The sequence below is a fragment of the Fistularia commersonii genome, chromosome 8 (assembly GCF_037954325.1).
Source record: "Fistularia commersonii isolate RoL2024-O1a breed Wild chromosome 8, RoL_Fcom_v1.0, whole genome shotgun sequence".
Lineage (NCBI taxonomy): Eukaryota > Metazoa > Chordata > Actinopteri > Syngnathiformes > Fistulariidae > Fistularia > Fistularia commersonii.
This window is the reverse complement of record NC_141291.1, coordinates 3215873-3238209: the sequence shown is the minus strand read 5'-3', so window position 1 is coordinate 3238209 and position 22337 is coordinate 3215873. Positions and strand designations below refer to the sequence as shown.

At 50.0% G+C, this 22337-nt stretch overlaps 1 protein-coding gene across 1 annotated transcript in view; it reads right to left on the bottom strand.

The window, feature by feature from the left end:
* The window catches only part of alk (ALK receptor tyrosine kinase), a 216739-nt gene that overhangs the window by 193113 nt on the left and 1289 nt on the right, over positions 1–22337 (bottom strand). The window lies entirely within an intron of this gene.

The following is a 22337-nucleotide window of genomic DNA, read 5'->3' as shown; positions in this document are numbered from 1 at the left end:
TACCCAAGGAGTCCACTTGTGAGCAATGAGTAGTGTCTTTGCGTCGGGACAAACTCGCTTTCCTTACTCCTTGTAGTCGTAAGCTTTCTCTGAAAGGCACTGATAATAAATAAGAAGGGAGGAGGGGCGGCGCAGAAGTTGGCACTTCCACCGGACTGGTCCCTGGTCGGATCCTGACAGGACTGCAGGGTGACAGAATGAATGAATGAATGAAGGAGGCTGAGATGTTCTCCTCCTGACCTCGAAGCGGGAGGCACCTCCTGTTAGCCAGGCGCTCAGACTCCTGCTAACCTCCCGCTAACAGGGCCGGAGACTCGCCTCCGGTCGGTTTATCGATCTCCAGGAAACACAGGAACAAATCCGGAGGCTGAACGGAAACAGACGATTCGTTTTCTCGGGTTTAAAGAGCTTCGGATATTTCCTCCACGGCTCGAGGCTCGGCGCGAGGACGAAGATGGACGGCCCGTTCACGTTTTAATTATCCGAATATTTATGGTAAAGCTCCGACAGAGCCTGAATCCGTCCGGTCTACTGCTCAGCTGGAGGTGTTCGGAGCGGAAACTGCGGCGGAAAGCAAATGTCTGGCAATTAGACAACGTTCTAAAGATCTCCGGTTGCATCTCAACCATCTGCGGGCCCAGAAACGCTCGCAGGAAACACAAAGAAAGAAGAAGATGAGAGCCCTGACGTGTTTTTCTTCCCCTTTCTTTCATTGTCGGGAGATTTTCTAAGCCCGCGCGATTAAAGTTACCGCCAGTCGTTAAAGTAGGAAGCGGCTTTTTGTTCCTCGTCCTCCCTTCTTCGTCCCGCGTTTGTTCTGCCGCCTCTGCGGGACTCGTCCTCTTAGTCTACACCGAAAGACCCGGTAGAAACAGCCTTCTGTGATTGCCGAAGCTCCCTCATATGAACCAGATTCCGATGGAGGCCGTTGGACCAAACACCGCCGGGGATATTCATCCGTTCATTCGGACGCCAGGAGTTCGCAAGGCAATGTATTCGAAGACATACCGTATGGTCCATTTTCTCAAAAATCGTCCGTGCGCCTTGTAATCCGGTGCCTTATGCGTGAATCCTTGTTGTGTTTACCGACCTCCAACCATTTTATGTGGTACACTCCGCTTAAAAATCTATCTAGATGTTTTAGCGCGACTTAAGCGACAAAGCTTGATCGGTTGTCGGACGGTTCCCACCTGAAACGGGGACGTCGTATGAAAGTCGGTCTTTGGGTTCCAACGTCAGACAACGTTAGATACCTAATGATGTAGCGCTAGAATACAACATTGTTCCAACCTCACACGAACTTCCAGTGTCTGCTATCGCCGGCAACCATCAACCAATCAGAGGACAGTACGTAGTGCGCTTACCTACCAATTTTTGTAATAGCGGTACGTACTGTGCTTCAACATAATATAACCGAGGACCCCCAAAAATGGCACCTGTTAAGAGACTTATGAAGCGGAATTCAAACTCAAGGCTATCAGTCACGCAGGAGATGATTGGAATAGAGCAGCTGCGAAAGAATCCAACATGAATGAATGAAATCGATGTTACCGAAGTGGAGGAAGCAAGCAGATGAATTGCGCCGAGCATAGAAGACCAAACATAATTTCCGAGGGAACAAAGCGAGATGAATGACATGAATAAGTTCGACTAAATTGACTGTTTTTTTCGCTTTATATACCGTATGTTTTATCACGCGCCTTAAACCTCGGTGTGCCTAATGTATGAAAATAAACCCGTTCATTTATATCGCGCCTTGTAATGCGGTGCCCATTATGGTCCGCAAAATATGGCACAGTCGGGGTCTCCACTGAACCTCATCCGTGTTTTTGGACTTGTTGAGGAACCTGGAGGAACCCCAGGGAGAACATGGATGCTCCACGCAGTAAGGGGGCGCCAACGCAGGCGCTAACTGCTAGCCGCCGTCGGAAAACTGGGGCGAAAACTATACAAAGTGACAAATCCACCTGGCTGATATCCGTCATGTGAGCCTGATCCGGCTGCCGGCGGCGGACAGGAGCCGCAGATCAGAGCCTCCGCATCGATTCTTCGCTGATGAATCGTATTTGTTCCGGCTCGAACCCGAGGAAGAGCCGGCCGAGCCGGGACGCGCGGGGAGCTAATATCCACATCGTTTCAATTATCGCAGAAAACGGCCCATTTGTATTCAAATGATTTCCGCTATTAGCGGCGGACGAGACGCGGCTCCGGATGAAACGGCGGCGGCCGAGGCGGCCATTCATCCCGGGAACCCTGCCGAATGAAGCCGCCGCACCCAGATGTGATTAATCACCCCGCTCCCGCTGGGTCGGGAGGAAGATCTGAGAGCGTCCCTCGTCGGAGTCGACCGTTTCCCGTCCGACTACAACTTCACCGGACTCGGATCCGGGCCCGTTTTCCGACAAAGCGGCGAGCCGCGGGTTAGCCCCGCCCCCTCCGAGCCTCTGAGGCGACCGGCCGCCGCTTTGTCTCCTCGGCCGATAAAGACGGGAGGCGCTAACGAAAGGGATCTGAGCTTCCGGGCTAATTAGGCTACGCTATTGCAGATCCGGGCTCGGAGAAAATCCGGTAAATCACTGATCTGCGATCAAACGCCGCTTTAATAAATTTCATTCGAGGTCAAGCAAGCGTCTGCTTGGGAAATTAAAGACAGAACGTTACCAGGATTTTTTAGCCGTCGTAAAAAAGTAGAAACTACATGTGGCGCAGCGGCTAGCTGAGAAGGTCCTCGCAGGAGGTGTGGAGCTGTTTTTATATCACGTGGGAAGGACAGGGTGAATAATTGTACATTTTATGTGACCTGTGAAAGGGTGAATCTGTGAGTGAGTGAATGATGCGAGAATGAGAGGGTGAATGGTTTTAAAATCTTAAAAATATCCATGACGTGCGAATGAGAAGGTGAATAGTTGTACGTTTTTATACGACATGTGAATGAACGAGTGAATCGTTGTATGTTTATGTGTGAATTGGGATTGAAAGTGAGTGAACGGATGAATGACCGTATGTTTTGCGTTTTTATCCTACCCGCCAAACAATTTTCTTTGAATATTTTAATTTGAATTTAAAGTATTTTCAATCAATATTGAATTTAGAAAATTCCTTATTTTTTTCCTTTAGTTTAATTACATACAAAATGATGTCGGTACATTTATATGATCATGAATAATTTTTAAGTTGAAATAAAATGCCAAAAATTAAAATGTTCGATATCTAATTTTAAACATGATACCGAGTTTGCCCGCGCATAAGAATTAAATAAGAAATGTATCCCGCCAGCCGAAATAATGGCCCACCCCAGCTCTATATGATGCGAGAAGGAGAGGGTTGTATAATTCTACGTCGTGGTTGTGTTTCTATTTGACGTGCAAATGAGAGGGTGAATAGTTACATTTTTATCTGATTTGTGAATGAATGAGTGAATAGTTGTTTATATGTGACTTGTGATTGAAAGAGTGAGTGAATGAATGAATGACTGTGTGTCTCTAGATGACGCGTGAATGAGAGGGCGAATGATTGTATTTTCCTAGATGTCGTGTGAATGAGAGGGTGAACGCTGTGAACCTGTGAACCAATCACAGCAGCCCCTCTGCGACCCCGACTGCAAGACGAGCGGTAAAGCTAATGAATGACTGAATAAATAAAATTACCCTTCACCCCATTTCCACCTTCTTCTTTTTCATCGGTTACTCCCCGCCCTCCACCTCCTCCCTCCCGATGGACCCCCCCAACCCGAGACACTTTGAGTCATCTGACTGTCTACATGAAATGAAAACACCCCCGAGTTTCTTTTTTTTTTCTTATTCTAATGAGCTCCTGTTCGCGGGCGGAGAGCCATTTCCACGTCCCCTGGCGCCTGCGTGTCAAACACGTATGTGGCGTGGGGTGGTGGGGGGGGGGAGGACGCCGCCGTGCGTCTTTCCACCTCCCGAGCGCTGAAAGGTTCGCGTGGGATTGATCTTTACACCCCCGGTCGATGAGTGGAAACCCGGAGCAGATGGCGGGGGCCCGCCGGGGGGCCTCCGGCGCGAGCGGGAAGCGCTAGCGCTCGAGCCGCAGCCTCGCATTAGCGCTGCCTTTGTAGCGCAGCGTGCCGGCGGAATAGCAATGACTGCACTTATGCTAATCACGGTAATGTTCGGCGGGTTCTCTGGGCCTTTCTTTTTTTATCCGCGGCTGTCAGCTTCGCGGGAACGTCGTCTCCGGTTTGACGCGACAGCCGGCGTCGCCTAGCAGAGGGATCCTGTCCGACATAAACGCGGAGCGCGCGCGCGCTTTGAAGGACAAAACATCGGTTCCGACTCCCGCCGTCGCGTCCTCGGAAAGCTCAGGAATCGGCCCGACCTTCGTTTCGTTTCTGACTTTTCTGCAGCGGCGGCTCGGAGAGATAAAGCAGGTGCATCTCGGCGTCCTCGGGTCGAAGGCTCTTTCGGAAACGCGTCGCTTCACGGCCTCGATTTCCAAGATCTTTACTCCCCCGTTCTCTCTGAGGCTGCCGTCTTCACCTGGTCCTACAAAAACTTCTAGTTAACATCCTCCCCTCTTCTTCTTCTTCTTCTTCTTCTTCTTCTTCTACTCCCCGCCGCCGTCTTTTCGCCCATCGACCAGCTCGCCGTGAGCTTGATGATCGTGTTTTATGCGTCGACACACATTCACAGCCAGGAAACTGCAAAACCCCTTCGTGTGGAGCCGACTCCAACGAATGGTTGTACGTGTCTGGATCCAGGACGGATCCAGGTGGAACCCGGCCTCTCGGAAAGGCGATGGATGAACGAGCGAATCTTTCCGGAGGTCTCGCTTCCGCCGCTGAGGGACCGACACGCCGTCCGGCCCGTCTATGCGTGAGGAATCCATCCCCCTCTATTCTCCGAGGACCGGCCTGATGTTTAATCAGCGTAAGAGCTGCTCCTCCTCCTTCTCCTCCTCCCTCCACCCACTCGGCGTCGCCTCGGCGGTTGTTTGTTTGTTTGTTTGTTTGTTTGTTTTCCCCCGTGTTGATCCGGCATTGGCCGGAGATCCGACTTTTCAGAGGGATCATCTTCACCGCCCTCTTCCCCGTTTCACGTCGCAGGTTTTTCGCACGTTCCACCGCGTTACGGGCGTTGCCGAAGGTGCCGCAGGTTCTTTCAGAGCACGTTCTTCGTCCCTCCTCACCTCCACCACCACCTTCCTCGCGCAGCTCTGTGCTCCTATTAAAGCGACCCGTGAGGCTTTCAGAAGGTCCGCAATTGATTGTGCAGGGATGATGGTGTGTCTACAGTCACACACACACACACACACACACACACACAACGCCTCACATTTCACTCTGCTGCAGAAGCGGAGGGAGGAGGAGGAGGAGGAGGAGGTGGAGGGACTTCATTATAATTTTGAAAAATATGTTTGCTTGTCCTGAGGTATTTACAAGTACTCCGCTGTAAATACTGCATCTGTAAATGAGTAGAAAGATTTATGCTGCATTCCAAGTAGCGTGGTACACACACACACACACACACACACACACACACACACACACACACCGCTCTGGCCGGCGTGAGTACGGCGCGGAAGCTGTCACAGCCAATCGGGCCGCTCTGATTGGCCCCGAGGCCGAGTCCACGGCGCCGTGGGGAGACGGATGCACTTGAACGCCGCAGGAGAACCTTTTCAGGAATAAGACCGATTTTTTCTTCAGCAGAGGAACTGCGGACCTTTCTAGCGACTTCCGGGATCTTTTCCTGGTTCCATAGGTTGATTGGTGACGCCATTTTTAAAAAGAACAGCCAGTCCTCTGGCCAGTTTAGCCGTAATAGCGACGGCATCTCAGAAGGCACGTTTGCGACGTTAAATCAAATTTCCCGCGGACACCGGCTGACAGGCGGAGCGGAGGAAAACGTCGTCAACAGTGACGTGCGTTGAAGTTCATGGCCGGCGAGGCACTGATTTGGTCAAAATAAGTTTTACGAGTCGCGAGAAGAATCCCTGGATTCGTGAGCGCTCCCTACCATGAGGCAGGTGAACTGCGTGCCTCGCTTAGTGGCTCTTTGCTGCCGCGTTATGTTTGCTCAGTACAAGAAACTAGTAACGCACATATCGTTGTTGACTTAAAAACACAGTACGGTAGTTCTTGCAGTAAAATTGATTAAACATTTTAATAGTGACATGCAGAGGGACAATAATATGGGTAGTCAGCTGTCATTGTGCAATCTTTGTTGAGGCTCAACAGTCCGCAGCCTCACTGCACGTCTCCTCTCAGTTTTCTGAACAGTAAATGTCGAAGCCCGGCGATTTTGAATAAAAAAAACTAAACCTCACTAAAACTGGGGAAGTAAAATGAAAAATAGTGCAAGTCACTGATAAATAGAGCCATTTAATTTTCTTTTTTTCATTTGACATTTTTCTCTCTCCAAGATTGGCAAGTGAGGCGCGGCTTCTCCTGCCTCCCCTGACTGCACCTCACAGGTCGTCACGCAGGGCTTTGTTTGCGCTATATTGGAATTTTGCTGCGTTTGATTTCTTTTTGTTGTTTCGGTGTCCTTGTGTGAGTTCTGATTTTTAGCGAAAATCGCATAACATCAAGAACAAATTCCCCACGGATGTGAGGGACCTCCTGCATCGCAGTGACTGGTCAGCTGTGGACGGAGCCAGCGGAAAATGGACCGATGCTCTTCTGGCCAGCTACGCCACAGAGGAACATCTACATTTTTGCAAGTTAGCAAACTGCTAATGGGGTTCTTCACATGTCGGAGCAGCGCAGGGAGAAGATAAAAACCCTTCAGCCATCTGATAGTCCATGATTATCCCAGGAACGCTGTGACAGCTTCCACCTGTGTTGTCAGTGTTGTTTTTTCTTTTGAGCATTGCTGCTTCAGGTGCACGTCGCAAAACGCCTTCGTGGTCCTTTGCTGCCTGAGGGGACGAGAAACTAAGATTCCCCCGGAGGATGAAGAGGAGGAGGCTACTTCCTAGAACCGAGCAGTTCTCAGAATCGAGTTCTCGGAGCTCAAAAGCGGTTAAAGCAGAACGAGTCTCATCTTCCTCCCGCTCCTCTGAGATGGGGGGTAAAGCTCATCCTTGTCACATTACAGCTCTAAGATCTGCCGGTCCAATAACTATTACATAATCTGTCCCGCGTCTGGCCCCCAGCCCGCCGCTGCACCCCCATCACCCCCTCCTGCCCTGCGATCGTGCGGCAGCCAAGCGTTGTCTTCTAATGAAAAGCCTGTGAGCTGATAGATAAGCTAACTCCCCCCTCTGCCAGTCAGCAGCTGTGCCCCGTGGAAACTCGCGGCAGCCCGGTCAAGCCTTTTCTCCGATGAGCGCGCCGGCTGCGCGCCCTTCGGAGCGCTAGCGTCTCCGCGGAGAGGCGGCACATTGGCCGTCAAGCCCGATAGTACGCCGTCATGCGTCCGCCATCAGCCTTTGAGGAAAGTGTGAGGGCGTTGCGTAAGAACCGGTCCGACTCTATTCCTGGTTGTCGGCTTACACAAGAGGTTAGCTTACGCGAGGCTAACCTCCGCCCCCCCGCCGTGCAGGCGACCGGAACTACTTTCTCTCTAATTAAGAAATTCACACAACCCAAAGGCACGGAACAGGAAGAGCAATGCGGCTGTAACTGGAGTGACAAACCACCGCCGGCTCAGTTCGCCATTTAACGAGGCACCTTGTTGACGAGCCGCTCCGCTAAGGGGCGGGGGGTATGAAAACAAACCCGCAGCGATGTATCTGCAGAAGACTTCAGGCTTCACATTTAACACCCGCTCAACTGAACTGCTTTCCCTCAACCTCCCGCTCAGATGCACCTTCATCCGAGCTTGTATTTGCACGGAAGCCCAAACAGTGTATGGGCTTTCACTCCGTGCTGATACAGATAAGGGTGGGCGAGCGCGCCATCGGTCAGCATTACAAAGAGCGGGCATTAGCGTCGTAATTCTAGCCATTAGCTGCAGCCTGAGCAATTATCTCTCTCTCTTTCTATGGATGTGAACGCAGGAAGCACATTTCACCTCAGCCACACCGGCGCCGCCACCTGCTTCTGTAACTGAGTGAAGCTGATGGAGGTTCAATCTCAACGCAAAAAGTCCCCCCCCCCCCCCCCCCCCCCAAAAAAAAAATGCCATGACTTGAAGGGGAAAGTAAAGGAGCTTGGTTTGGGAACTCGAACCCGGTGCCTCTGATGGCAGGGCGGGAGGGGCGGGTGTGTGTGTGTGTGTGTGTGTGTGTGTGTGTGTGTGTGTGTGTGTATGCACGGTGGATTTTACGCTGACTGCAAAAAACAGAGGCAGCACAGAAACCCTGACGTCCACAGAGGAGCTAATCATCATTGAAAATCCACCGCTGAGCGTCTTTGTGCCGCTCGGACAGGGAGGGGTGGCTTTACGCCTCACACACACACACACACACACACACACACACGTGTGCACTGAAGCGCGCGCTGACACGAGCCCGTGCGTGGAGCTCTTGTCTTCACACCCTCGCACACACTCATGCATGCACAGATGAGCACATGAAGGAGTATAATAGGGCTGAAATGCTGATGTCTACACAAGAGGCGGGGGTAAATACACGGGACTTTTCAAGCGTGCCGAGCAAAAACCTCAGTGTTCGGGGTTGTTATTTCCATTTCTGTTTTGTTTTTTTCTAGCGACGGCGCACGCTGATGGGAGCTGGAGCAGCGCCGCTCGCAGCGGGCTGAGCGCCGCTCGCAGCCAACGCTGCAGACCTTCCGCGGAAATAATGAAACCAGACCTCTGCCAGTATGAGTCACTTGATTAGACGTAGCGGCGGCGGCGGCGGTTTGTTCGCAGTGCACCGTGATAAATCCGCTTCTCGCTCGCTTATCTACACACCTCGGAGCGTCGTCGAGCAACCGAGCCACCTTCGATTGAACGCTTCGCACGCATCTTCACACAGAGGAGGCTGCTCGGGAGCCGTACGTGTCTCCTTTCACCCTTAAATACAAAGTACTAAAAGTATTACACGGGCGAACAAGTCCCGCCTCCATCGTCTTAGCAACAGGGCCTGTGCAGTTCTGACTCGGCGCTGCCGTCCTGAAAATGATTCATATTGAAGCCTCGCAGGTGGGCAGGGCTGGAGGGGGTCTTTGGCCCGGACGCCGCGCGTGAACCAGATGGTTTGTGGAGGGGCCGAACGTTCCCGGTGTAGAAGCTGTGCGTCAAAACACGACCTGTGTTCACCTTGTTCAGCCTGACGTCCCTGTTTAACCCGTTGACGTTCTGTTTCTTTGACACTTTCGAATAGCTCCACACCACAGAAGCTGTGGTACACGAACCGAGACTGCGCTGTAATTTTTTTGATAAACTAAAACATACGTGTCGTGACACTTCCTGTCTTGGTGCAAGGACAGACATGGGGACTACAGCAAGTGTAAATATTAACACGTTGAGCAATGGAGTGCTTGTATTGACCGACAATGGGGTGATGGAGTACTCCTTGGAGTGACCCCGAACTACAAGGAGGGTCACTTCCAAGGGGACGTAGACTGAGGTTCATACCAGTCCAAGTTTACTGAGCCGTGCACGCGTACAGACTTCCTGTTCAATAGCATGAGGAGCATGGGCAGTAGTCTGGAGTACTCAAGAGTCAGCCATTGTTGTTATGTTCTACCCACATGCATATGCCCAGACACTTCTTGTTCAACAGGGTGAGTACTCTGGAGTACGAAGGAGTCAGCCATTGTTGTCATAGTCTACCTACCCATGCAGGGGTAGTCGCTTCCTGTCTAGTAGAGTGAGAAGCACGGGCAGTACTCTGGAAAACTTGGGAGTACTCTGAGTTCCACCATAGTTGTTATGGTCCAACCAGCCATGCATGGAAATTGACCACAGCCTTAAGAGTGCACGCTAGTTTTCAAAGTGCCGCATTTCCAAATCTTTCCACTCCGGTGTCTGTTTTCATTTCCTTCTGTTTTCTGGTGCCACGAATGCCGTCCTGGTGCAGAAGCCAGCCGGAGCCCAACTGATGCTTTTCATTGTCTCCCAAAAACGGCCTCAGACACCTCTTTTCCATGCAAACATTATGGACTATTCTGATACTAATGGCAAAGTCCAGCTCCATAAAGTCCACACCGAACACCGGTGGAAGGAGATTATGATCCATGGTCCCGGTGGTGAACAGACTCCAATCACACATCATCAGTTCTGGGTAAAGGTCAGGCTCCCCTGGGGACCGGATGTCCCCCTGAAAAGCTGTTAGCCAGAAAATGGATTAAAACAAGCTTGTTAAAGATGGTTGGAGGTTGCCAGTGAGGGTGGGGGGTGCAGGAGGGGACCGCGGACGGGGGTTAACAGGAAACAGTCACCACAGAGCACACCTGACAAGACATGAATTACACAGAATGCGGCCAATGGACTGGATTGGCTCCAACAGCACTTTAAAGGTTCAAGTACTTTTCAGGACTGGTACCGCGTATAAAACTACACACTCGCATTTTTCACCCAGCCAAGGACTCCATTTGAGAACTGTTAACTCAATGACGCTGTATGTGAAGCAATGCCAAAATAAAACCCCGGCTCTCTGTAACGCCTCCCGACGATGATAAGCAAAACCCGTAGATGACGATCCGGCCAACGGTTCCACGGATAACCGGCGATGTGGTTCATCCCTCGTCCGAGGAGGGGCGAAGTTGGGGCTGGTCTCCACGCCCCGAGGGGAAACCAAGGAGTCCAACTTCTCCACCTTGTTCCAGCCCATGACGCATCTCAATCGCCCCTCCAGACCGATCCACCGAGCATACCAGCTGCCTCCTGCCCCAAACACATTGTAACTGGAAAACAAGGACGCACGGACGGAGCTCTGTGCAGCGGAGGTGGTTGGGATAGGTGGGGTTCACTGACGAGCTACTCTTCTCCGACCTTTCATGGCCACACATCCAATTAAGTGGGTTTTTTTTTTTATCCTCAGACGAGGAGGCTGCCGCTCTTCAACAATCCCATTACGGATCATAAAGGGAACCAGGGACGCCCTCTGAACCTCCACCTCCACCTCTCTGCCCCCTCGGTAGATCCTCAGGCTGCCGGCCTTTATGTGCACGGCAGCTCCGCCACATTTGTTAATGGACTTTTTTTTTCTTTTTTAATAACCCCGTGACAGCAGCGAGACGCCTTTCGCTCTGACTCCAGCTGCTCTTCCTCTCAAGTGCCAATTTGATTCACCCCTGAGGGATATCCGAATCCAGGCGGAAAAGTGACGGGAAGCACAGAAAGGACACGGCTCCGGGACAGGTGTCGGTCCAGAAGGTCCAGATAACTGCTCCCCTCCACAAATTGTCTGAGAAGGTCTCTCAATCCCTACTTTGGATAATTCCACAACACCACTAACAGTCGGTGATAGGTTTCTCTTAGTACACCTTTACAGATGCAGTAAAACGTCCCAGGACTGCAGTATCCCTGAGTCATCACTTAGAAAGGATCGTAGCTGATCCTGGACCTCACTGAACTGGACTGGACTGTGAACTGGACCGGAAAAGACTGGACTCTGCTGGACTGCGCTGGAATAGACTTGGAGCTGGACTGGACTGGACTGGACATGACCCAAATGGACTGGATCTGATTGGACTGGATTGGAATGGACTGGACTGGGCCCAACTGGACTACACTGGACCCAAATGTACTGGATGTGATTGGAATAGACTGGACTGGACTGGACTGGTATCTGGACTGGACTTAAGTGGACTGGATCCAACTGGACTGGACAGGACTGCATTGGACTGAATAGAAATGGAATGGACTGGGAGCTGAACCAGACAGGATTGGTCTGGACTGGACTGCACTTGACCCAAATGGACCACACCTGATTGGACTGGACCAGAGGCCTAACCAAATGGGACTGGACTCGACTCAAATGGACTGGATCTGACTGAACTGGACTGGACTGGACTAGTATCTGGACTGGACCCAATTAGACCTGTCCCAGGTTGGAATCGGAGCTGGACCGAACAGGACCCTTCTGGATCAAAGTGGAGCTCAAGAAAGTCCTGCCGGATTACCATAGTACTTGTATCGCCACTGCAGAGGCTCCGCCCCTTTTATGTCACTCCTCTGTTTACATTCATCTGAAATCACTCAGAGCTGAAGAAGCCTTCAAGTGAAGAAATACAAGTCCTGCCACCACAACAAGACAAGAATCCATGACCTGGATGACCGAGAACCTCCACAGACAACACTCAGTACCGAGTGTGTCCTCTAGGGGAGGGGCTGGTGTTTGAACACACACACACACACACACACACACACACACACACACACACATTGCTCGGCTTGCATAGATGTATTAGAGTGTCATTGAAAAGACATAAATAGATGAAAATGTAAAAAGAGCTGTTTTTTTTGTCAGGTTTTTCAGGGAGCGGCGGCGAGGCTGAAGCCGCTAATCCAATCCCAGCCTATCAGGCGGGAGGGGTTTCACAATTTCCTGTTTGGACGGCATGAGTTCCAAATCTGGGAAATCAGCCACGTGTCCACGTAACCATGACTGACAGCACGGCGGGGCCAATCACAACACCTTCACGGGTCGCCGTGACGACAACCCCATCGCGGGATTTGGCTCCCCTTTAACACCCATGGATTTCTGATCGTTAAATTACCAAACTACTACTTCTCCTTTCGGCTTTTCCGTCGCCACAGCGAATGAACCTTCTCCATCGAACCCTATTCTTTCTACCCACCTCTCTCTCACCAACTACCTTCATATCCGCTCTCACTACATCAATAAATCTTAAATATACGTCCATAAATCTTTCTTCTTCCCCATAAACCTCTTCTCCACACTCTCCGTTGCTCTGGGGCTGTTGACCCTTATGTACTTGAAATCCTCCAACTTCTTCATCTCCGCTCCCTGTCGCCTCACCGTTCCACCCGGGTTGCTCTCATTCACACACATATATTCTGTCTTGCTGCGACTAACCTTCATTCTTCTTCTTTCCAGAGCATACCTCTCACCACTCTACACTTTCCTCTACCTGTTCTCACTACAGATCACAATGTCATCTGCAAACATTATGGTCCATGGAGATTCCCGTCGAACCTCATCTGTCACCCTGTCCATCACCGCTGCAAACAAGAAGGGGCTCAGAGCTGATCCCTGATGGAGTCCCACCTCCACCTTGAACTTCTCTGCTACCCCTACAGCACACCGCACCCTGTCTCACAGCTAGCATACATGTCCTGCACCAGTCTAATATACTTCTCTGCCACTCAAGACTTCCTCATACAATATCGGATCGATGAACTATCGAACGGTGGGCCGATATAGAGTCGTCACGGGAACCGGCGCCCCTAGACTTACGATCGGTTATTGATCAGACCGAAGGCGTGCCGCGTGCCGCCTCTCTACATTCTTATTTAATATTCAGCTGAAGACACGACTCCAGTGCCGCTCTTCCCTCGCATTTGGGTCAAACCCTGAACGCTTCTTCCCCCCCCCCCCGCGTGAGCAGAAGTAGGTTTTGGAGGTGCGTGAAGCGAAAGTGGAGCAGGAAGTGTGAACCCCATGTGTGGAGCCCATCGCTCTCCCCCTACGTCGCTTCCCCGTCCTGCACCGGCGCCCAGACGCATTGCCATTAATCAAACGGGCAGCTAAACCCTTCTTTAAAGGGGAGAGAGAAAAAAAACAGCAGAAGAGAACAGCAAGTGGCATAAATAACTTGAGCTGTCGGGGGGGAGGAGGCGGGGCTGAGAGGAGGAAGAGGAAGAGGAAAAGGAAGAGGTAGAGGAAGAGGAAGGGATTCATGGGGGCCAAAGTCACCCTGAAGGCTCTTAATTTACCAAACAACGACAGGAGCATTAAGCGCTGATGTGATTAATGCCCTTAAAAGGCCTTCGCCGGTGTTTACCTGCCCGCCTGCTCGTTCAGGTTCCACGAGGCCGGCTCCGCCCCCTCGCCGCTAATGCCAAAAGCTAAAAGGAACAACACTCCACAGGACGGGTCAGAGCAGGATGCTCTTCTAGAGGTGGTTCCACCAGTCTACGGTCGCCAGGAGAGTCTTCTTGGCTATCGTGGGGATCGAGAAGGTCAACAGGTTCGACAAGATCGTGAGGAAAGCTCGCTCGGCGGCGGGACCGAACCTGGATCATCTTCAATCGGTGGCGGCGTGGAGGGTGAAGGACAAACCGGAAGCCACCTTGGACAATCCTTGTGGCCGATGGGCAGAAGTGAACGGTTTGGACGCTCCTTTGCGCCCACGGCCATCAGACTGTGTGACAGAAGTCTGGACGGCAAACAACTCTGACCGTCTGGAGGTGCATCTGTGCTACCACAACCTCACTACCTCAACCATTCACACGTGTCAAACCCGAACTCTGTTGAGTTTTTTTTTCCTGGTCGGTCTCAGCCCATTCGCATCCTGCTTATTTCTGTTTATTTTATTCTTGTCATTGCTATTGTCACTCTGTTTACGTTCCTATCCTTGTCGATGTCGATCAGGTTGTCTATTTTCGGCCAGTTCTTTTTTCCATTCCGTTGTCCAGTCTTATCCTTGGTGTTGTTGTTGTTTATTTATTTGTGGATGTCTTTTGCTATCATCTTATCGTATCTCTTATTTATATTTGTATTCCTATTTATTGACACTATAGCCGTATCGCTGCTATGACAAAACAATTCCCCCTATGGCGATCAATAAAGTTTATCTTATCTTTTTATTTTTTTCAGGGACGGCTGCAGTTTTTGATTTCCCCTTTGAACGCAACAATAGTTTGACTGCAGATGTTTCACCAGCATTGGAAAGGACACGTGTCCTGAGACGTTCTCCTTTAAATAATAATGAAAATGTATCCTTTAAAACAAGCAGAAAAGAAGTGGCAAAAGAAAGATTAATTTGGTTCTTTTTATTTTTTAAATATTAGCGTTAGCATTAGCATTAGCATTAGCGGAGAAGCTCGCCAGACCATTTATTTTTTATCTCATCTTCAAAAATGTGAGAACGTGCCTGAGATCCCGACCGGGTCACCTTTGCCGTCGTTCGTCCGGGCCGTGATTGACGTGACATCGGCGCCCGACAGCGGCGGACGATCGGTATTGATCGGGGCGGGTCCTGACACACGGCGCTAGAAAAGGCATAAATAATAAACGGGCGGTCCCCGTTCTGACTCCGTATTGATTCCTCCATTAGCAGCTGATTGATACAAGCCTTAAATGTCAGCGGCCTCATCGATCCCCCGGCTCTTCATGCAGTCGTCGCCGCCGCCGCCGAGCTGTCACTCCACCCGCTGGCTCCGCCCCCACCGCACGCCAAGGTCAGGCGAGGGAGGGAAGGGGGGGGGGCGACGGTCTTTGCACGCCAAACAGATTCCCTTCGCATCTCCCGGTCGCCCTCCAGGCGTTGGCCGGGACATCAATTGACTCAACAATTAATATATCTCATATGGAGGATACTTCATACAAAGATTCATCAAAATATTTAGCGTGAGCGCGTGCAGCTCTCACAGACGCTCATCTAAAGAATGAAGATCCTCCAAAGGGTGATGGATCGCTTCACTGTGTGTGTGTGTGTGTGTGTGTGTGTGTCCACCGCAACGCCGATGTTAGCAGAGTGGCTACTTCTCCAAGAGCAAAGGCGCCATAACTTAAAAAACAAACCGCTTGTCAGCTTCTGTTTTCGCTGACAGAGTCGAATCGTTCTCGGTGTCTGGAGATGTAACAGAGAGCGTGTGTGTGTGTGTGTGTGTGTGTGTGTGTCCCACTGGGACACACACACACACACACACGCAAACACGCACGGCGACTGGTGTCCGGCAGATGTACGGATCCAGCTCTGAGAACCCGCCAGGGATAAAAAGAGCAAATGGGAGCAGTGAAGAGAAACATCCAGGATTCAGGGGGATGGAGGACGTCCAAGACATGTGTCCTCTAGGTCCATTCATTCATCCATCCATTCATTCATCCATTCATTCATTCATTCATCCACTCAGGGTTCCAGGAGGGCTGAAGCTTGTTCACCCTCTCATTCCCCCATCTGGACAACGTAGATCAGGAGTGACGAACTCATTTTCACCGAGGCCACATCACGGTTGCCCTCAAAGGGCCACGTGGAACGCTAACAGTGTGAATGTTATTAAATGTAACCATTAAAATAAATGTAACCGCTCCTTAATGCTAAATGCATCCAAAATGTTACATATGCATTTGCATAGATGTCGGAAAAATGATGTGAACTTGTTGTTCTGTTACAACATAAATCCTTTAGTATTGGCGGGTGACTTGATCAGCATGGATTGTGTGAGATGTAGTTTTAGTTCGACTTGTTAATTTTAAGACCATCAGACCTTTTTTAAGACGTTCTCGCGAAATGTTCCCATGACGTTTTAAGACGTTCTCATGAGATGCGAGACGGGCCACATTCGGCCCGCGGGCCTTGAGTTTGACACATTACATTACATTCCAGTCATTTGACAGACGCTTTCATCCAAAGCGACTTCCAAAAAGTGCATTTCAGTCACTGAAGATCTGAAGTACCAGGAGTTGGAAGTCAGAAGTGACCACTCAACCAAATAGCCATCTCAGAACCATTTGCATACATACATTCATTTCATTGTTGTTTTTTTTTTTTTTGCTGTGGGGGTTGGGGGCTAAGTGCGATTAGCAGGGTAGTGCTTGGTGAAGAGGTATGTTTTCAGCTCACAGCCAAAGACGGGCAGCGACCCTGCTGTGCTGACCTTTTTCGGGAGTTGGTTCCGCCGCCGAGGAGCCGAGAAGAGCCGAGACCGGCAGCCGGGAGCGATGGGGTGGACGGTCGCCCGGAGGTGCCGGATCGGAGGGGACGGGTAGGGACATGTAGCCTGACCAAGACGGGACTGTTCCATTCACCGCCCGGTAGGCGAGCACCACCAGGGGCTTCAACTTGATGCGGACGACTACCAGGAGCCGGTGTAGGAACATAAGAAGGGGAGTTGCGTGGAAGAATTTGGGACGGTTCAGCACCAGGCGGGCTGCTACCGTTTTCTGAATAAGCTCCAGAGGGCTGATGGTCGCCGGCAAGGAGGGAGTTGCGGTCGTCCAATCAAGAGATGACTAGAGCCTGGATGAGTATCTGCGCCGTATCTTCCGGCAGGAATCCGCGGATCTTCCTGATATTGACTCATGACGTAAGGTCTCCGGTGGAAGTCGCGAGAACGTCTTAAAAGGTCCGCTGGTCTTAAAATTGATAAGTTAAACTATAACCGCATTTCCTGCAAATCGCGCTGATCATGTGGAATTTTAGAAATACAAATGACCCCAAAAAAAGTGGGTGCAGATGGAAGGATGTTTCTAGAAAAAGCGGTATGTCCTTTGTTTTTTGTCAAAAAGTACAAGCTACGTTTTGACACCAAACACGGAGCTAAGCATGCTAATGCTAGCCTTCTAGAAAAACAAAAAAATACATCTTGATATAAAGTGATATTTTTCTTTATTCTCTTGGATAGTTTGATTGATGGAGTAATGCGCCTTTTTTTTAACCCGGCAATATAAAAGGATTTTTGTTGTAATAAAGCAACTAGTAATTTTTTTGACATCTATGCAAATGCAGATGTAACATTTTGGATATTTTTAGCATTAAGGAGAAGTTTCAATTATTCTAATGGTTACATTTAATTACATTTATACTGTTACTGTTCCATGTAGTTCTTTGAGGGCAACCGTGATGCTGAGCGTCGCTGAGGACGTCCTTCTTTACATCGAAAAAAAACTAATTATAAATAAAAAAAGAAAAAAAATGTACTAAGGTCGTCATGGCAACCAGGGTCTCGCGCCGTATCGGTTTGATCGGCACATTTATTTTTTTGGATTAATTCATTCCGGATTGATCCGTCGTCCTTTACATGGAGAACAAACAAATTCCAAACAAAAAGAAAAAAAAATGTACAAAGGTCGTCATGGCAACCAGATTTTTTTTTTTTTTTTGATTGATTCATTCCAGATCGATCCGGATTTGTCACGATTGATAAGTTTTCTGATCGGGTTGTGGATCGATCGCACGTTTAATTGATTTCCGATCGGTCCTTGGATTCATCGTGTTTGACCGATCCCAGATCGGTTCACGGATCGATCACAAGTACCATTGATTCCTGAACAGTTTATGGATCGATCACGAATTCAATAAGTTCCAGATCGGTCTGGATTTATCACGTTTGATTGATTTTCAGATCATTCCACAGATGGATCACATAGTTGATTGATTTGAGATGAATCAGTATTGATCACGTTAGACTGATTTCAAATTAGTCTGTTGATTCATCCTTTTTGTTGGATTGATTTTGGATCCATCTCTGGATCAATCGCACGTCTGATTGAGTTCTGATCGGTCCTTGGATTCATCACTTGAATGATCCCAGATCGGTTTGCGGATCAATCACGTGTTTGATTGATCCCAGATCAGTTTTTGAATCCATCACACGTTCGATTACCTCCAGATCAGCCTGGATTTATCATGTTTGATTGATTTCAAATCAGTCTATGGATTGATCACATAGTTGATTGATTTGAGATGACTCAGTATTGATCACGTTTGCATGATTTCAAATCAGTCGATTGATTTATCCTTTTGTTTGACTGATTTTGGATCCGTCTCTGGATTAATCACATGTCTAATGGATTTCTGATCGGTCCTTGGACTCATCACTTGACTGATGCCAGATCAGTTTGTGGATCAATCACGCATGCGATTGATCCCAGATCAGTCTGGATTTATCACATTTGATTGATCCCAGATCAGTCTGGATTTATCACATTTGATTGATGTCAGATCAGTCTATGGATTGATCACATATTTGATTGATTTGAGATGAGTCAGTTTTGATCACATGTTGGACTGATATCAAATTCCTCTTATCTTTTTGTTTGATGGATCTTGGATCTGTCTATAGATCAATCACATGTCTGATTGATTTCAGATCAGTCAACGGATTTCTCTTACTGACTGATCTCAAATCAGTCTATTGATTTATCACGTTTGATTGATTTCAGGTAACTCTGTGGATCGATCACGTTTGATCAGCCTGGATCGATCACTTCTTTGAATGACCTCAGATCGATCTATTGATTTCTCCGACCGATTGCCCTCAGGCCAGACTATTGATTTACCAGCACGGATTGATTTCAAACATGCGTATCGATTTACCACGATTGATTGATCGATCGATTGATTACAGATTAACACTTCTTTAACCGGCTTCAAACCAGTCTGGATTTCATCAATTCCGATCGCGATTGATTTCAGATCGATCTGTGGATCGATCACCCGCCCGATCGGTTTCGGGACCAAACGGGAGGACCGAAGGCCGGGCGGCCACTCGTTGTGGGAGGGGCCGGGAAACAAACCCGCCCGATTGGTCGCCGGACGGCGCTCTTTTTGATAATTGACTATTGATCAGCCGACTAATCGCCGAGCTCGCATCTTGTTTACGACGCTGTCAAGGAGCGCGGCGGCGCCGGCCCTCTGCCGCGCAGCCTGTTACAGGCTGGAATACTGCGGAGTAATTTCACCCCGCCGTCTGTTTACGAGTGCAAGCAGACGTGGGGGGGGGGGGGGGGGGGGGGGGGGGGGAGGACGATGGCGGAGGGCGGAGTGGGTGTGAAGCGTTTCCCCCCTCGGAGTGGCGGCGGAACCCGTCGGAGCGCCGACTCGACATCTGTGTGAAACAGGCAGCCGGGAAAAGGTGGGAAAGCGCGTGCGGAGCGCCGGCGCTCTTTAGTTTACACAACCCGCTATTTAAATTCGCCCACCGGGGTGGCGCCGGCGCCGTTCGCCTCTGTGTAAACAAGCCGGGCGCCATAATAGCGCGGGGGTCATTTCATGGCTGTTCCGCGGCATCTGCCGAACACGCCGCTTCTTTTTGTTTAGCTTAAGCCAGATTTAAAATACAAAACAAAAGTGAAAACGCCTGCAATCCGAACGCGAGGGAACATAATTACGCGGCTATTTGCCTGCCCCCGGGCAAACACACGTTCCCCGAACCCAGGTGTGTGTGTGTGTGTGTGTGTGTGTGTGTGTGTGTGTGTGTGTGTGTGCATTCCCCCACCCCCCACGGTGACACAGTCTGAACATTAAATACGCGGGTTTCAGGATAATTCCTCCGGAGGGGACGGAGACGGGAGAGACATTTCAAACACAATCACACTTTCATTCATCCTTTGAAGGCAAGTTCTCAGGAGAACACCAGGAGGTGAAGGAGAAGAAGGTGGAGGAAGAGGAGGAGAAAATGGAGAAGGAAGGGATGGAGGAGGAGTGAGTCTTTTCTCCTGCGGTGGTTGAAGCTGGTGGATCTCACCAGGTTCTCCTCTGAGGAGCTGTGTTTGGTTTCTTCCATCCTGGAGGACATGATCACCTTCGTCCTTCACCTCCTCCACTCACACGCCGACGCTGACCACGGCTTTCAGAAGTGTGTGTGTGTGTGTGCGTGGGTGTGTGTGCGCGTGCGACGAGTCAGAACTTTAGAACCCGTAACCGAGCCGTCGCCATGGTGACGTGCAAACGCCCTGAGATGAACATCTTTTCCTTCAATCGTCTCCTGGAGAAGCTCCATCAGCTTTGAGCTCATTCATTCAACAACGTACAGAGACGATATCTAAGGACGACCAGGAGATGAACGACGCTACATCTTCACCTCCATCTTCATCTCCATCTTCAACTCCACCTCCATCTCCACCTCAAACTCCATCTTCATCTCTGCCTCCACCTTCACCTCCATCTCTACCTCCACCTTCCCTTCCAGTTCCTTCTTCACCTCCACCTCCACCTTCACCTCCAACTTCATCTTCATCTCCACCTTCATCTCCACCTCAATCTTCACCTCCACCTCCACCTCCATCTCCACCTTCATATCCACCTCCATCTCTACCTCAACCTTCCCCCTCACTTCCTTCTTCACCTCCACCTCCATCTCCACCTCCATCTCCATCTCCATCTCCACCTCCATCTCCATCTCCACCTCCACCTTTATCTCCACCTCCATCTCTACCTCAACCTTCCCCCTCACTTCCTTCTTCACCTCCACCTCCATCTCCATCTCCAACTCCAACTCCACCCTCATCTCCACCTCCATCTCCACCTTCACCTCCACCTTCATCTCCACCTCCACCTTCATCTTCACCCTCACCTTCCCCCTCACTTCCTTCTTCACCTCCACCTCCATCTCCAGCTCCATCTCCAGCTTCACCTCCACCTTCATCTCCACCTCCACCTCCATCTCCACCTTCACCTCCACCTTCATCTCCACCTCCACCTTCATCTTCACCCTCACCTTCCCCCTCACTTCCTTCTCCACCTCCACCTTCACCTCCATCTGTATCTCCACCTCCACCTCCATCTCTCCATCCACCTCCATCTTCACCACCAAACAAGTGCTCCTTCTTCTCCAGTTCAGTGGACGTGAACGTTTCTCCTCTTTGACTCAAAGCGACAAAAGAACATTTGGTGTTTGTGCCCGAGGACGGATCATTCATTCATTCATTCATTCATTCATTCATTCATTCATTCATTCATTCGCTGGTTCTCCCAGGAGGCGGGGCTTAACACTGTCCGTCATCCAGCCTTCCACCCTCTCATTCACACCTGCAGGCCGTTTGTCTAATGACCTGTTAACTGGAGGGAGGAGGTGGAGAACCTGGAGAGAACAATTCCAGAAGGTCCAGAACCCTAGTTTACAATAATAATAATAATAATATAAAGGTATCAATAGTGTCTTCAGAAAGTGTTCTACAGACGAGAAGATGGAAGAGCAGAGCACGGCCAGATAAATCCATCTGATCCAACCTCTCCTGGTCTGCAAGAAGGAGCTGAAGATCTCCCATGCGTGTGGACGTTGCGCTCTAGATAAAGTCTGGAACAGGTTTCTGGAAGCACCTTCTGCAGGCTGGACTCGGAAACGCCAGAAGACGCAGATTCTCACGGACGGAGGAGGTTTTCGCTTCATCTGAAGCCGGGAGACGTCCTGCCTTTCCAACCTGAACCTTTCAGAAGAATTCTGTGTGTGTGTGTGTGTGTGTGTGTGTGTGTGTGTGTGTGTCGTAGCCTTCAGACTACAATGCTTATCAGAAACAGCCTGCTCACTATGCACATTTCATTTTATGACAATTTAAATTCAATTATTTATTAATTGCCCCGGCATCTCCACCTCCACCACCACCACCTCCTCCTCCTCGTCCTCCTGCAGCCTGCAGCTTCTCCGGCCCGGCCTCCTCCCATCTGAGCCATTAAGCAATTAGACCAGACGAGGAACCGCCGAGGAACCCTGAAGCAGCGAGAACTTTCCAGGAGAAAACCGCTTCATTTGGGCCTGAACGCAAAAAAAAAAAAAAAAAAAACCAAGCTCTCCAGGAGCGGCGAGAAGGTGACGGGAACAACGGAGGAAACGCACAAGTTCCACTGC